The sequence below is a fragment of the Neofelis nebulosa genome, chromosome 2, assembly GCF_028018385.1.
Source record: "Neofelis nebulosa isolate mNeoNeb1 chromosome 2, mNeoNeb1.pri, whole genome shotgun sequence".
NCBI classification, from domain to species: domain Eukaryota; kingdom Metazoa; phylum Chordata; class Mammalia; order Carnivora; family Felidae; genus Neofelis; species Neofelis nebulosa.
Genome location: NC_080783.1, coordinates 143,280,031 through 143,296,603, shown reverse-complemented (window position 1 = coordinate 143,296,603; position 16,573 = coordinate 143,280,031). Strand labels below are relative to the sequence as shown.

The window sequence follows — 16,573 nt, the reverse complement described above, 5'->3', positions numbered from 1 at the left end:
CAACACTATTTTGCACTGTGTGTGTGTTTGTGTGTGTGTGTGTTTGTGGATATATACAGGTTAATTTAACAAACATGAAATGGTACTAAAGGCTCTATTAAATTTTATTTTTCATGATGGAATCACTTTTACTTTTTAGTTATAAAAATAGCAAATGCTCATTGTCAAACTTAAATAATTTATAAAGGATACAAATAGAAAGGGAAAGGTTTCCTGGAGGATTGATAAAACATGTTACCTCCTAAATTTGAGTTTACATAAGTGTGAAATGTATATTAATGATCAGAGGCTCTAGGATGGCCCACGCAGAAACCCTACGGCCTGATAAAAGTCCACACTACCTCCATGGAAGGAAAGAATATCCAAGTAGAGGGCTGTAGGATATGAGGACCAATGGGACAAGGAAAGGATATTGGGTTAACACATTCCACAAGGAAACAAGCAGAAGTGGTACATTTTTTATAGTAAAGGGATGAAAGGAGAGGCTAAGATAATCTCTGTGTGGTCTAGTCTGAGGGGCTTGACAGAAACACAAATAAGCAATAAACAATCTCTCAAGCAAACTGAGTATCTAGAAGTACACAAAAATAAAATTAATGGAAAATATACAGAAAAAATAAATTTGTCTCCTGCTTACACTATGAAACTCAAAGATAAATAAATGTTTGTTGGTCTATCTTAGAAGGCCAGTTCTTGACTAGAGACTATAGAACATTAAAAAGTTTCTAATTTACAAGTCCATTCCTCAATTTTGCAGCTAGCTCTGATGGAAATTGTTTTTCTTAAGCCAAAAATGAGGTTGCCTCTTCATAACCCCACACTTTCCTAATCATTCCTATAACCCAATGTCAAGATTGTGCTGACATGTTGTCTTTACGATTTTACTTTGCACTAGTCTGTAGATTGCTTGGTAAGTGCTCTAAACTGTGTGGGTATATTCTGTGTTCTCCACAGGACCGTAAATTCCAGGAAATGTCTTCTTTTCACTTTTATCTAACAATACAATGACTACTAAAATGTAGCCAGATGATCACAAAACCTTGCTTATTAGTTCTATGAGGGAAGAGGATAAAAAATAGCAATATATGGCTTCACACTTGGATTATTAATATCACCAGCTATACTGGATTCTACCATTCTCTTAACTAAACAGTTGCTCAAACATTAAAGACCATAGCCCTGAAAACTGCCTATTAGCCTTGCTTCATCTCCCACCCCAGCCCACACCATCCCCACTCTACAGAACTTCATGCTGCAGAGATACCAGAGTATTAATGTTTCTGAAACACACAAGTGCTATTTCACATCTCTAGGGCTTTCACATGTTTTCTTCTCTCAGCAGTACCCTTCATGCATCTGAGCATCTGGATTACCTTTCCATCTTTTATAACCCACTCAGAAGCCACCTCCTCCAAGACCCCCCATGTCCACCCTAAAAACTGTATGATGCTTTCTCCTGTTCTATCTCTATACCTGGAACAAAACTTCTACTGTTGCACTGAGTGTACTGTGTTGTAATTAAACTACTACATGTATTTATTCCATTAGACAATTCCAGGCTTGGTAAAAATTTATCCAGGTAAGGAATAATGGGAGGAAAGAATGGAGAAATGGAGGGCAGGAAACCCAAGGAAGTTTCTGTCACCTCCTCTGAGCAGGAACCATGTCTCATTTTTCTCCATATCTCCAGGGAGTAGGGCAGGTCTTAGGACATACAGTACTCACCAAATGTTTGATAAATTTTTTGACATAAATTTTAAAGGAAAGAAATAATAAACCACTTTGGCATGAAATTCTTAAAGGAAAAACTGCCATTAATCAAAACCAGGTATTGTTTGAGCCAAATCAGTTGTGGTGCACATAAGCACCTTAGGGGCCCAGCTTGAGACTCTATGGAATCTTAGTGCCAAGAATTAAGGTAGGCACTTGGAATTCAAAAATGCCTGGGGGGTCTGGGGGGCTCAGTTGGTTAAGTGTCCAACTTTGGCTCAGGTCATGATCTCACAGTTTTGTGAGTTCGAGCCTCATGTCAAGCTCTGCTGCACGGAGCCAGCTTGGGATTCTCCCTCGCTCTCTGCCCCTCCCCCACTTGCATTCTGTCTCTTGGAAAAATAAATAAAAAAACATGCATGAGACATGATTCTCTCCCTGAAAGGGCTCGTAGCTGAGATGGGGAATCAGGTTCATAATAAGATAATCATCATATAACATGATAAAACTTATATCCAGGATATGTTCAGAATACGAGGGTATAAGGAAGAGATGTATATTATCTAGCTGGTGGTGATGGTGGTGGGGAGAGGGAGAATTTGGGAAAGACTTCCTGAAGAAGATGGTCCCTGGGCTCTTAGATGATCAAGGCATGCCTTAATATGTTTTGTTGATGGGTGTCCATGAAGGGGACTAGTTGCTTTACGGCTCAAGTATCCTCCTGGGAAATCACTCATTCTAAGGGGAACTGAATCCTAGCACATAAGCTACAGTAAGGACAGTGGGTTGGTTTTGGAGAGGTAGCCAATACTGTGTCTTTAACTGGACCAGAAGAAGAACCAAAGAGAACTGGATCTTGGAGGACATTGTGCATCAGAGCATGAGGGTGGCAGAAGATTTTACCAGAGTAGCCAGAGTGTAAGAGGACGGAAAGAGGTGTGGGATGTGGTGGCAGAGAGAAAAACATTTAGGGATCCAGACTGGAGGAAATGGCTACCCACGAAGTAGCCCAGAAAACTGTATTCCAAGGCAGATTTGAGCTATCCCTGGTGACTCTGACCTAATTGGGAAAGAGTTTGGAGGAAGCCAAAGTTTCCACAGTTGAGAGGCTAATGTGAAGTCAGAGAAATATTTACCTGCTGCTGTTATGGACACTTTATTATTATTATTATTTGAAATCCCAGATTGCTTTGTCCTATGTTGCATGAGAAAAGTATGAGCCACCATTCCAGCCCACAAAGAGTTTACAATTGTGTTGAGAAAGCAATTGTTTTCATTTCATTTTTAAGTGCTATAGAAACACACTCAGGATAAAAAAAAAAAAATCGTTAAAGATTTCCCAGAAAAGGAGGGAATGAAAGCAGAAAGCAAAGATGAGAATATCAGACCACGTCCAGCGATATTTACAGATCATGTATTTGTTTAAAAATCTGAAGTAGAACAAGGTGGTATATACAAGCTTACTAATCAGGAGATTTTGGTGGAAGAGAGTTTAAAAAAAAAAAAAAAAAGACAATGTGCTACATTCTAAATGCCCTTGAGGATAGTAGGAGAGTGGCAACCTAGGAACCAGACTCAGGCAGGACAGTGGCTGTGGGGTAAAGTGTCAGGCAGGATGTCTCAGGAATAAGAACAGTCTGGAGAAAGATAATTCCTTAGGGCTGGGCGGTGGGCAAGAACTGGATCCAAAGTGAAAGGCCTACAAGATTCTGACAGATGAGGTCAGGGGAGGTGTCTGGAAAGATTTCCTGAGTCAGAAGTAGCATATACAGAAAACTTTCCAAGGAGTCCTCAAGCAAGTGGTGAGCTGTTAACGACTCCTAGCTAGAGCAGACAAGACACCCAACATAAGTGCTTGAATTTAATTACCTTGTGTTGCCCAGGGTTGGCAGGCAGGGAAGGAACACATGGAGTTGTCCACAGCCAGCAAGATAGTAGGCTTCTGCATTTATATTCAGATCTCTGAGAAGCAGAGGTGACCTGGTGGGCTACTACTTGCTAGAGATGGTGCCTGTTAGGTGTGGGTGTGGCTAACGGTTTCATCCTGCCTCCATTTTCAAGTGTCAAATCAGGGTAGTTGCTAAGAAGCACTTAAGGAAGTCATTTACAGAAGGTACAAGGCAAGAGACCAGGAATTCTGTTCTCAACCTCTTAATTCTCCTATTACTTGGAAATCCATCACACTGAAGGTAATCAGAATGCCCTCTTACTGTTTACCTCAGGTTGGAAGCCACTGCACAAGGCTATTAAGATGTCACATTTGTCTTATGGTCTACTGTTAAAGTTAAAGAATTTTGAAAAATGGAAGAGGTTAATATTTTAAATGTCTCCTTTTACATTGTTTTAGCTAATGCTGTATTTTGAATAATATTTGTATTCTCTCATTTTACCGTTTAATGAAATCTTAATTGTTTTTGGCTCTCTTGTTCCACTATTTTGTATGCTTTTTTCCTTGCTTAGTAATAGCATTTCATCAAGTTTTCTTTAGTTTTTTTTTCACTGAAAATAATACATGCTCATTTCAAAAGCTGAAAAATAAAGCATAAAATTAAAAAATCATAGTCTTGTAGTAATCATTAACACTTTGAAGTAACTCCTTTCAGTCTTTTTTTTTTTTTTTCTGAGAAGCCTGTTTTTTCTTTAATTACTGTACTGTAATATTATTTATTTGAACTTCTGGATCTTGTGGTAAACAGTGCCTGAGGGAGAGGATTTTCCAGATGAATTGTTTGTGCCCAATTACACAATTTTGTCCAGTGGGAATAACAACTCATGAGGAAATTGTCTGCTTTTAAGTTTGATCCAGATACCACAAGATACACATTCTTTCAGATTCGTGAGTGTGCTCCATTCCAGCTGTGTGGTTTGCTAGGATGAAGACTGTGTGGCCTCTGTATACTGGCAGTCCTGTAGGAACTCTGCCAGGTCTTTCAAAACATATGTTCTGTTCTTAAGTTCTTCATTTTTATTTGTTTTTCAATCAACTAATTTTTTTTTCTTCAAGAGGTTGTGTGAAATGTCGGCATAGTTTTGAACCCTGCCTGGCACATAGGAATGTCTGTTACCTTTGTGAATGAAACAACATGCAGCTAGGCACCACACTGTGGTTGGTCTTCTCTCCTGAACACTGGCTCACCTTCTGACTTCTGATACCATCCATATGCTACCATCTCTTCCACAGTTTTCATCTTTTATTCTTCCCTATGTTCCCAGAACATTTCTTAAATGTGTTTTCCACATCACTGCTTCAGCACACCTCAGTGTGAATTCTACCTTTTACTGTCTCCAATTTGTATTTTAATTCTGCTACTGCATGTTCAGTTTACCTATACCTATCCATCCTTACTGCCCCCTTTTATCTCAGCCTTCTCGTTTCTTATGCTTTTATGCTTCAGTTCAATACAGGCCAGGTCTTCCTGCATCAACAAAGGATAACAGAAATGTTTTTAAATTTCTTATAGATCTTATACTAAATGATTTTCAAAGTTGTTCTTCCTTTAATTCTTCATAATGGCATTCTCCTTCATTTGTTCTAAAAGCGTTGTAAGTTCGAGGAGGCAGAGCTAAGATGCTAGAGCAGTAAGAGGACCCTTGGCTTGCCTCCTCCCTCAGCCACAGCTATATAAATATTAAATCATCCTGAATACCCAAGAAGTCAATCTGAGGACTGACAGAACAAACTGCACAACTAGAGGAAGAGAAGAGGCCACATCATGGAAGGTAGGAGGTGTGGAGGCATGGATTGGAGGAGAAATGGATTGCAGGTGCTGCAGAGAGGAGGGAGCCCAGGTCACGGAGAGGCGAGAGAGAGAGAGAGAGAGAGAGAGAGAGAGAGAGAGAGAGAGAGAGAGAGAGAGAGATTGAGAGAAGGGGGAGCCCACAGGGGATCACACAAGGAAAAAATTTCCCCAAAGCCACTGATTGGGAAAACAAGAGGGTCAATTTTCATGAGTTTTTACAACCAGTGGGGCTCAAAGACTGGAATTTTAGAGGCCCATGGCATGGCTGGTGTAGAGCCCAGAAGGCACTGCAGTGTTCCTATGGAGAAGGAGGGCAGATAGCTCCAGGGCAGATGACTGAGGATCCCCTGGGACGCACTGAGAGAGATAGTTCCTCCTTCTTGGAACACATCTGGGAGAAATGGCATTGCTTCTCCAGGGACAAAAGATCCATCAGACACTATTTCTCTCCCCTGCTCCTCAGCATAGGTTCAGAGACAGCTGCTGAGGGCAGCTAACCTGGACACTGGCTTTTTGCTATGCTTTACTCCAAACCCCATGCCCCTGCGCTTTGGTGCTACTGCCCTTCTGGGACAAACCTGCATCAGTTCCAGCTTGGTGAGATCCTCCTCCAGAAGCCAGAGAAGGTCCCCACCATACCAGATCCCTAAAATTTAGAGTTTTAAAACTCAGCCAGCCTGCCTGGGATGGAGCCCAAGATGTGCTGTGCTGCCAGGCAGGGAGATAGCCAGGACAGATAGGATGAAGGTAGGGATCTGAGGGACACCTGGGACACATGAGGGGAGACTGTTCATTCTCCTGGGAGGGCTTCCTGGACAGTAGTGAGCAGGAACTACCCTCTCAGGGGATGATGGAGGGGCTGGCACCATTTCTCTCCCCTACCCCTCAGGATAAACTACCTTCAATAAGTAGCACAGTGCCAAGTGGCCCTAGATAGCTTACACCAAGCCTTGCCCCCCCCCCCCCCGCCCCCTGGCACTCTGCAGGTGCTGCTTTTCTCAGACAAGTGTGCCTAAGAACCAGCATAGTGGGTCTCTTCCCCAGAGGAGCAGCACAATCACCCTACACACACCGTGTCTACTGACCATAGCATTCTGCAAAGCTTCAGTTCTAGTGAAAATAGTACCAGATCTCATTTAATAAGCAGACCAGAGCACACCTGATTAAAACTTGCCACACTCTGGTCAAGGAGTGGCCAACACTCTCCACTGCAGGCAAGGAGAAACTCTGCAGAAAACTGACCTGAGGGAAAGAGCAGCCAAAACACAGCAGCAGAGTGCACACAACATATACCAGGGACACTTCCAGAAGTGCCAGGCCCTGGACAGTCTATGACCTCTTCTTCATAAAGTCATTATTATCAGGAGAGGAAACATAATAGGCTTTCCTAACACAGAGAAGAAAACAGAAATTTAGACAAAATACAAGATGGAAGAAATCATCCCCAAATAAAGAACAAGAAATGATCATAACCAAGGATTTAATCGAAACAGATATAAGTAATATGACTGATCCAGAATTTAAAGCGACAATCATAAGGATACTACCTAGGCTTCAGAAAAGTATGGAAGACACCCAGGAGTCCCTTACCACAGAGATAAAAGATCTAAAAACTAGTCAGACCAAAATGAAAAATGAAAAAACTGATATTCAAAACCAACTAGGTGTAGCGACCACAGGAGAGAAGAAGCAGAGGAATGAATATGTGATATAGAAGATAAAATTATGGAAAATAATGAAGGCTAGAAGAAGAAGGAAAGAAAAATATTAGATCATCAAAGTAGACTTAGGGAACTCAGTGACTTCATAAAGCATAACATTCATATCATAGGAGTCCTGGAAGAAGAAGAGAGGGAAAGGGGGGCATAAGGTTTATTTGAGGAAATTATAGCTGAAAACATCCCTAATCTGGGGAAGGAAACAGACATCCAAATCCAGGAGGTGCAGAGAAGTCCCATCAAAATCAACAAAAGCAGGCCAATACCAAGACATAACATAGAGATAAAGAAAAAGTCCTAAAAGCAACAAGACAAAAGAAGTCCCTAACTTACAAGGGAAGACAAATAAGGTTAGCAGCAGATCTCTCCACAGAAACTTGGCAGGGAAGAAGGGAGTGGCATGATATATTCAATGTGCTGAATGGGAAAAATATGCAGTCAAGAATACTCTATCCAGCCAGAAAAGGAGAGACAAAGAGTTTCCCAAACAAAACTAAAGGAGTTCGTGACCACTAAACCAGCTTTGCAAGAAATATTAAAGGGGACTCTAAATGGGAAAGAAAGACCAAAAGCGACAAAAACTAGAGAGGAACAGAGAAAATCTCCAGAAACAACAACAAAATGAATAATAAAATGGCACTAAATTCATATCTATCAATAATTACTCTGAATGTAAATGGACTAAATGCTCCAATCAAATGACACAGGGTGTCAAAATGGATAAGAAAGCAAGACGGATCTAGGAAGCAGAAGAGGCAAGAACAACCCACAGACCAGCCAAAGCCTGCATGCCACTGCATCCCTGCATCCAGCACCCAGATCCTGCCACTGTCACCACCATGCCCAAGAGAAAGGCTGAAGGGGATGCTGAAGGAGATAAAGCCAAGGTAAAGGATAAGCTATAGAGAAGATCTGAATTGTTATCTATTAAACCCACTCCCCAAAGCCAGAGTCCAAGTCTAAAAAGGCCCCTGCAAAGAAGGGAGAGAAGGTACCCAAAAAGAAAAAGAGGAAAGTTGATGACGGCAAGGACAGGAATAACCCTGCAGAAAACGGAGATGCTAAAACATACTGGCACAAAAAGTTGAAGGTGCTGGAGGTGCCAAGTGAAGTGTGTGCACTTTTGATAACTGTGTACTTCTGGTGACTGTACAGTTTGAAATACTATTTTTTATCAAATTTTATAAAAATGGAAAATTTTGTTTTACTTTTTTTTTAAGCTATGTTGTTAGCACACAGGGACACTTCATTGTAGTTTTGGGGGAAGTGTACACATCACTAACAGAATATCTCCAAAGCTAGACTGATACAAAGGGAAAAACACTTTCCCCTTCTAGTTTTGAGAAACTTCCTCTTGGCTCCCAGGAGGAGGGATTCCTTGATGTTGACACACATTAGCCGCCTTGACATAATAGCCTTGTGGTATGGAAAAACTAAAATTAATTTTTTATGTCCTCTTCTCTCTTTCTGACTTCAACATAGACTTGACTCCGTTAAACCCAGAGACCTTTTAGAACCCAACCCCAAAAAATGACTCCCAGTATGTCAGGCAACCTGGTGTCACCATTGAGATTGCATCCCTCAAAAGAGTTCCTTTTCTAGTTAGCTATCAGATCTTCAGAATGATAATTCTGCCATTTTCATTTCATTACTTGAAAGTCAGGGATGGCTTGTGAAAAGTTGTTAAACAACATGCTAAATGTGAAATGTCAACCCTTACTCTAAGCTTTCCCTATTCAGGGCATCAAATAAAGACTTCATTGGGTTTTATAGTAGCTTTCAGATTTTGGTAGCCCATTGAAGAAGGGAGTCTGAAAGTTGTTGTATACTGTTAATGACTGGCTGCCAATGTCCTGCCTGAAATACCATGATTGTTTATGAGAAGTATCTTTAATAAAGCTGGATACAGTTTGAAAAAATAAAAATAAAACAAGACCGTTCTATATGCTGCCTACAAGAGACTCATTTTAGACATAAAGACACTGCAGATTGAAAGTGAGGGGATGGAAAACCATTTAGCATGCAAATGGATGTCAAAAGGAAGCTGGAGTAGCAATACTTAACATCAGACAAACTAGATTTTAAACCAAAGACTGTAACAAAACAGGAAGAAAGGCACTGTATAAAGGGCACTGTATAAAGGGGTCCAACCAACAAGAAGAATTAACAATTATAAATATTTATGCTCCTAGATGGAAGCACCCAAATATATAAGACAATAACAAACATAAAGGAACTCATTGATAGTACTACAATAATAGTAGGGGACTTTAACACCCCACTTACAGCAAGGGACAGATCACCTAAGCAGAAAATCAGTAAGAAAACAATGACTTTGAATGACACACTGGAACCAGATATATTCAGAACATTTCATCCTAAAGGAGTGGAATATATATTCATTTCCAGTGCACATGAGACATTCTCCAGAATAGATCACATACTAGGTCACAAATCAGGCCTCAACAAGTACATAAAGACTGAGATCATACCATGCATATTTTCTGACTACAACACTATGAAACTTGAAGTCAACCACAAGAGAAAATTTGGAAAGACCACAAATACATGGAGGTTAAAGATTTCATACTAAAGAATGCATGCGTCAACTAGGAAATAAAAAAGAAATTAAAAAATACATGGAAACAAATGAAAATGAAAATACAATGGTCCAAAACCTTTGGGATGCAGCAAAATCAGTCATGAGGGAAGTATATAGCAATACAGGTTCATGACCTGTATCTTACGGTTCATGGGATTGAGCCCCACACTGGGCTCTGTGCTGACAGTGCAAATCCTACTTGGGATTCTCTTCCTCTCCCTCTCTCTCTGCCCCTCCCCTGCTCACGCTCTTTCTCTCTCTCTCAAAATAAATAAGCATTAAAAAAAAAAGTCATTGCTCTAGGGAATCTACTAGAGATGAAAGGACATTAGATTTCTTACATAACTGTCTACCATATTCACCAGAAAATGTTCAGAGTTATATATCTAAGATGCAAATCTAATGTCATTCTTCTGCTTAAGCCCTTCAAGTTCATTCTGAAAGCAATGGAAAGTAAAATGTAGTGATGTAAGAATAAATGCAGCAGGGGCCATTAAGAAGACTGTTGTGATGAACTAGGCAAATTATGAAAAAGACCTAAAATAAGGCAGTAGCTTTGGGAACAGAAAGGAGATGCCTCTAAGATCTGGAGATTGGACATACAAAGAGCAGAGACAAGGATATACTGAAAGAGGAAAGGTAGTGATATTTACCAATTCAGGAAATATAGAAAGCAGACCAGTTTTAGAGTAAAAGAAGGTAAGTATGGTTTTGGAAATGATGAATCTGGGGTGGTGACAGGACTTCCAAGTGGTGAAGGTCAGGAGGCATTTGAATATTGAGGCTTAGAGCTCAGCAAATAAGTAGTAATTGAACTTATGAATATGAATAAAGTCATCTAGGGAAAGTAAATAGAAAAATAAAAGGCAAATAATAAGATACTGGGGATCAGGAGCATTTAAGTAATGAAAACAGCACCGCCCCACAAACAAATAAATATTCAGAAATGTGTGAGGAGTAACATTACAAAATTAAGGGAGGCAAAACAAGATAGTAGATTCAAACTCAAACAGATCAACATAAAACATGAATGAACAAAATGCTGTTAAAAAAAAAAAAAAACAGCCTGTTAAAACAAACAGCTGATAACAGCCTGTTAAAAAACAGATTATCACAGATAAAAATAAAACAAAATATAATCTAATGATGTGCTATTCATAAGACTCACATCTAATTTAAGAATACAAAAATGCTTAAAGTAAAAGAACGGAAAAAGTTATCACTGATCAACTATAAACTGAAAGCTGGTACTATAGGTGATAATATAAGCATACCAGCACCAGCCAAAACAGACTTCAAGGAATATATCCTAATGATAAAATGAGAAATCATCATGAAATACAGCATTTTTAGATTAATAGGTTCCAACTGTACAACCTCAAGATACATAAAGCAAAAAGGACAGAACTATAAGGGGAAATTGGAAAATTCACAATAGTAGTGAGAGATTTGAACACCTCTCTCAATAATTGGTAAAATAGGTAAACAAATAAAATTAGTAAGACTGGAAAAGATTTGAACAATATGACAACATGAGTAGGAAACTTAACCTGATATAGAATATTTCACCCAGCACTGCTACGTACATATTATTTTCAGCATACGTGGAATTTTTTTTAGTGCTAAGGTATAAATTTGGTCTCAATAAAATTCAAAGGGTTCAATTCATACAAATAAGCAACTAACAGGGAATCTACAGCCTTAAAGGCACAGGTCAGAAAAGAAGTTTGAAAATCACAGAGTCAAAAGATCTGAAGACACCTCAGCAAAGAACATATACAAATGGCAAATAAATATATGAAAAGATGTTCCACATCATACACTATTAGGAAACTGCAAATTAGAACAATAATGAGATACTACTATGCATTTATTAGACTGGCAAAAATTCAAAACACTGACAATCCCCAAAACTGCTGAGGATGTGGATCAATCAGAACTCTCATATTGCTGACGGGAATGCAAAATGGCACACTCTGAAAAAAACAGTTCAGTAGTTTCTTACAAATGAAACTTACTCTGACTATACAATCCAGCAGTAATGCTCCTTTGTATTTACCCAAATTAACTGAAAACCTTTACATTATATTTATAGCAGCTCTACTCATAGCTGCCAAAATTTGGAAACAACCAAGACTTCCTTCACTTCATGAGTGGATAAATAAAATATTATTTAGCTTTAAAAAGAAAAGAGCTATCAAGCCATGAAGGGCCATGGAGGGACCTTGAATGTGTATCATTAGGTAATCAGTAAAAATCTGATTAATTTCACCTGTATGATATTCTGGGAAAAGGCTAAACTATGGAGACAGTAAAAAGAACACTGGTTACCACAGGTTAGGGGTGGGAGGAATGAATGGATGGAGCACAGAGGATTTTCAAGGCAGTGATACTATTATATATGATATTGTAATGGTGGATACATATCATTATACATTTGTCCAGCCCCATACAATGTACAACACCAAGAAAGAACTCTACTCTAACATGAACTACAGACTTTGGGTGATAATGAAGTATCAGTGTAGGTTCATCGATTTAACAAATCCCCTATTCTGGTGGGGAGCATTATTAGTAGCAGGGGAGGCTGTGTGTGTGTGGTGTATATAGGAACGTTACTTTCCAATCAATTTTGCTATGGATCTAAAACTGCTATAAAATAAAGTATATTTTTTAAAAAAATAGCCAAACATACATCTCAAGAAGTTAGAAATAAGAACAGAAAAACAGCAACAACAAAAACAAGTTCATAGAAGGAAAGGAAGAATAAAGAAACTAATAGAGAATAATCTAAAGATTAACAAAATTAAACTTTGTTCCTTAAAAAAAAAAGAAAAAGTTCTGGGGCGCCTGGCAGGCTCAGTCACTAGAGCATGTGACTCTTGATCTCGGGGTTGTGAATTCAAGCTCCACGTTGGAAGTAGAGATTACTTAAAAAGATTTTTTTAAATGTTTATTTATTTATTTTGATAGAAAGAGAGAGAGAGAGACAGAGCATGCGCATGCACAAGCGGAGGAGGGACAGAGAGAGGGAGAGAGAGAATCCCAAGTGGGTTCCATGCTCATAGCAGAGTGCAACGCAAGGTTCAACCTCATGAACTGTGAGACTATGACCTAAACCAAAATCAAGAGTTGGACACTTAACTGACTGAGCCACCCATGTGCCCCCGCCAAAAGTTTTTTAATTTAAAATAAAAGTTTCAAGAAGAACTAGAAAGCGTGAGTAGTTTCTACACCTAGAAACTGAGGAAGGAAAAAGTATTAAGAAAGCAGGCCTGGTCAACAGTACCCAATGGCACAAAAAGGTAAATAATTATAATGGAAAACTGCCTGATGACTCTGGCAATAGGGAGATCACAGATTACCCTAGCCAAGAACAGTTTAAGTAGAATGGAATGAAGTAGAACTAGTTTCTAAATGGAAAAAAAAAAAAAAATCCTAGAGATGTTAACATTAATGCTGATATTATACATTTGCAAGATGTTTCTTTTTTTTTTTAACCTTTGCACAGTGTCTCCCACATAGATGCTCAAAAAAAAGTATTTGCTGAATTAATTCATTTGGAAGAGAAAGTATTACATGTAAAGGGCTTTAAATGCTTGACAGTATTGAGAACTGAATTAAGAAAGCTTGAGATTTCTAAACAGAGATAGAGCCTAGTAAAGCTGATGCTTAAAGATTGATCTGGATTTGGGTTTACTAGCATGAGAGGGAATACGGAGGGCAGGGAGCCTACTTAGGACGTTGTTGCAGCAATGCAGGACAGGGGAAATGCAGTAAGATGAACAGTGAAATCTGAGAGACATTATAAAAATGAAATTATTAGGATTTGTTAATAAGTGGATATGGAAGTTAGGAGAAAAGGGTGTTAAAGGTCTCTGAAAGACTAGGGCATCTGAGTGGCTCAGTCGGTATAAGCGTCCAACTTCAGCTCAGGTCATGATTTTGTGGTTCGTGAGTTCCAGCCCCATATCAGGCTCTGTGATGACAGCTCGGGGCCTGGAGCCTATGTTAGATTCTGTGTCTTCCTCTCTCTCTGCCCCTCCTCTGCTCACATTTTCTCTCTCTCTCTCTCTCTCTCTCTCAAAAATAAATAAATATTAAAAAAAATGTTTGAAATAGGTATCTGAAAGATTGAAAAAGTTCATAAAATGAAGAATGAAGATCATTGGTGTCATACAATGACATTTTAACTACAGACGGTTCTCGATGTCGATTGTTCAACTTTACAATGGTGTGAAAGCGACATACATTCAGTAGAAACTGCAATCTGAATTGCGACTATTGAGCTTTTCCCAGGCTAGCAATACCCCAGGCTACTAGTCTCTCTTGTGATGCTGGGCAGTGGTAGCCCCAGTTCCCAATTAGCCACCCAAATATGAGAGTAAACAACTGATACTGACATCTATTCTGTACCCATAAAACCAGTGTTTTTCACTTTCAGTACAGTATTCAATAAATTACGTGAGTTGTTCAACACTGTATTATTAAATAGACTTTGTGTCAGATGATTTTGCCCAACCGCAAGCTAATGTAAGTGTTCTGAGCACGTTTAAGGTAAGCCAGGGTAAGCTATGAGGTTAGGTATATTAAATGCACTGTTGACTTACTATGGGTTGATCCCGATGTAATCCTGTTGTTAAGTCAAGTAAGATCTATAATGCAACTTCAACTAGATTTATTCCTTTAGCCTAAGAAATTGATATTTAATTTTCAGCATTTAAATTTCAGTCACAAACTTTCTCAAACAAATAAATTTTAAATCCAATTGTTAACTGGGAATAAAAATCAGTGAAAAATTTATTCAAATTCAAATACTTTTATCTTTATTTCCATAAGGCAAGATAACGGGATACATTGAAATATCCATGGAAAAAGCCACAAATAAAAGTTTTTTTTAAAAAAAGCAATTTAAATTTAAAGCAATTTATTTTTTTTAATTTTTTTTACCATATACTCATCCAGATTTTATTTATTTATTTTTTCAATATATGAAGTTTATTGTCAAATTGGTTTCCATACAACACCCAGTGTATTTAAAGCAATTTAAAAAATTAGCATGAGAAAGTTAAATGACAAATTTGCAAGACATTTAATACCATATATATATATATATATATATATATATATATATCAGAAGTTTTCAGTATATGTAAACACATACATCACTATACAGTCCAAATTCATCTCCAGAGTCAGCATACATGGTGGAAGGTTTCTCACCTTCCTCATTTCATTTCATTTTGGCTCACCTCCACCCTCAAAACATCTTGAAACATAGATAGTATGGAAACAAATGAACATAAGCTGTCTCTGAGAGTATTTATAATGAAATAGCTCAGCACTCTTTTTCTTTTTCACTAAACCATGCACTGCACCACAAAATTAAAACAGACATCTCTAGGGATACAGATTTGCCAAGAGCGTTTCTGGCAAAAATAAAATTTGGCTCTTCTCCAGACTTCTATACATGGACAACAGTGGCTGCTCTACAGATGGAGATTGATTGCTGGCTGGCTGGTCTGTGGTTACTTAGTAGTGTCAAGATAAAGAATATTATGCACAGATCATTTTCATGTCCAAAGACTTCTGACAACAAACCTGCTCTGCCTAACTTCTCACATTCTGTAATAATGAAAGTTATTTCAGAGAGTTACAATTCTAGCCCTCATTTCTTACTGTACAGACAAGCAAACAGAAGACCAGGGAAGGTAAGTCATTTGCCCAAAATCGCACAGCTAGATGGTAACATTACAAAATCCAGGTCTTGAGACTCCCAGTTCAGTAATTTTCAACCTTTCTGTTAGGCCATACCACCTTCTCTCTCTCTCTCTCTCTCTCTCTCTCTCTCTCTCTCTCTCTCTCTCTCTCTTTCTCTCTTTCTTTCTTTCTTTCATTTTTTTTAATGTTTATTTATTTTTGAGAGAGACACACAGACTGAGAACAGGGGAGGGGCAAAGGGAGAGGGAGACACAGAATCAGAAGTAGGCTCCAGGCTCTGAGCCGTCAGCACAGAGCCTGATGCGGGTCTCGAACTCATGAACCATAAGATCATGACCTGAGCTGAAGTTGGACGCTTAACCAACTGAGCCAGCCAGGTGTCCCGGCCATACTACCTTTCTAAATAATATTTAAAATACCATGTTTCTTGTATCTTAAATTCTTTTTATTTAATTTCAAACACTTGAATGTCATAGACTCTTTCTCAATCAATATTTTGCTACAAATGACAATATACTTTTATTTTGTGATCCTGTACATAACAGTTTTTAAAAGGACTGTGTATTTTAAGTTCCAGGGTCACCAAAGTAAAATGAGGTTAGAACTGGATTACAAACTATTAAAACACATCTAAGAAATTCTGTATCTTTAACCTTTGAAAGATTCCTTAAGACTAGGAATTAAATCTTAGCTCTGCTACTGACTAGGTGTGTGATCTGAGCCTTGTTTCCCCCTTAGCTATAAAACAAGCACGTTGGATCAGCATTGTTATATTTAGGAATTAATTTATTCCATTATTTAAAATACAATTCCAGGTAACCTGAGGATAAGATCCTAATCCTTATTATCTTACAACATTCAAATAACAGAGCAAAGAAATAAACACATCAATCTATTCTTGATTAACAAGTTAAAACACAGAAAATATCTCTACTATAAAAAAGCAGTAGATTTGGCTCTGCATAGAGTCAGAGAGAAGGACACTATCTTGAGAAAACTATAGTACACAGTTGAATTTATGGTAATTTAGATCACATCTTTCTGCACTCATTTAACCAAGTAGATAGTTTTGAAAATCCAAG

The 16,573-nt window shown here is 38.4% G+C and overlaps 1 protein-coding gene and 1 pseudogene across 1 annotated transcript in view; one reads left to right on the top strand and one right to left on the bottom strand.

Annotated features, from left to right (window-relative positions):
• Nucleotides 1–16,573, bottom strand: part of DIPK1A (divergent protein kinase domain 1A) — a 102,192-nt gene that overhangs the window by 52,411 nt on the left and 33,208 nt on the right. The window lies entirely within an intron of this gene.
• LOC131504370 (non-histone chromosomal protein HMG-17-like) lies at nt 8,008–8,278 on the top strand (annotated as a pseudogene).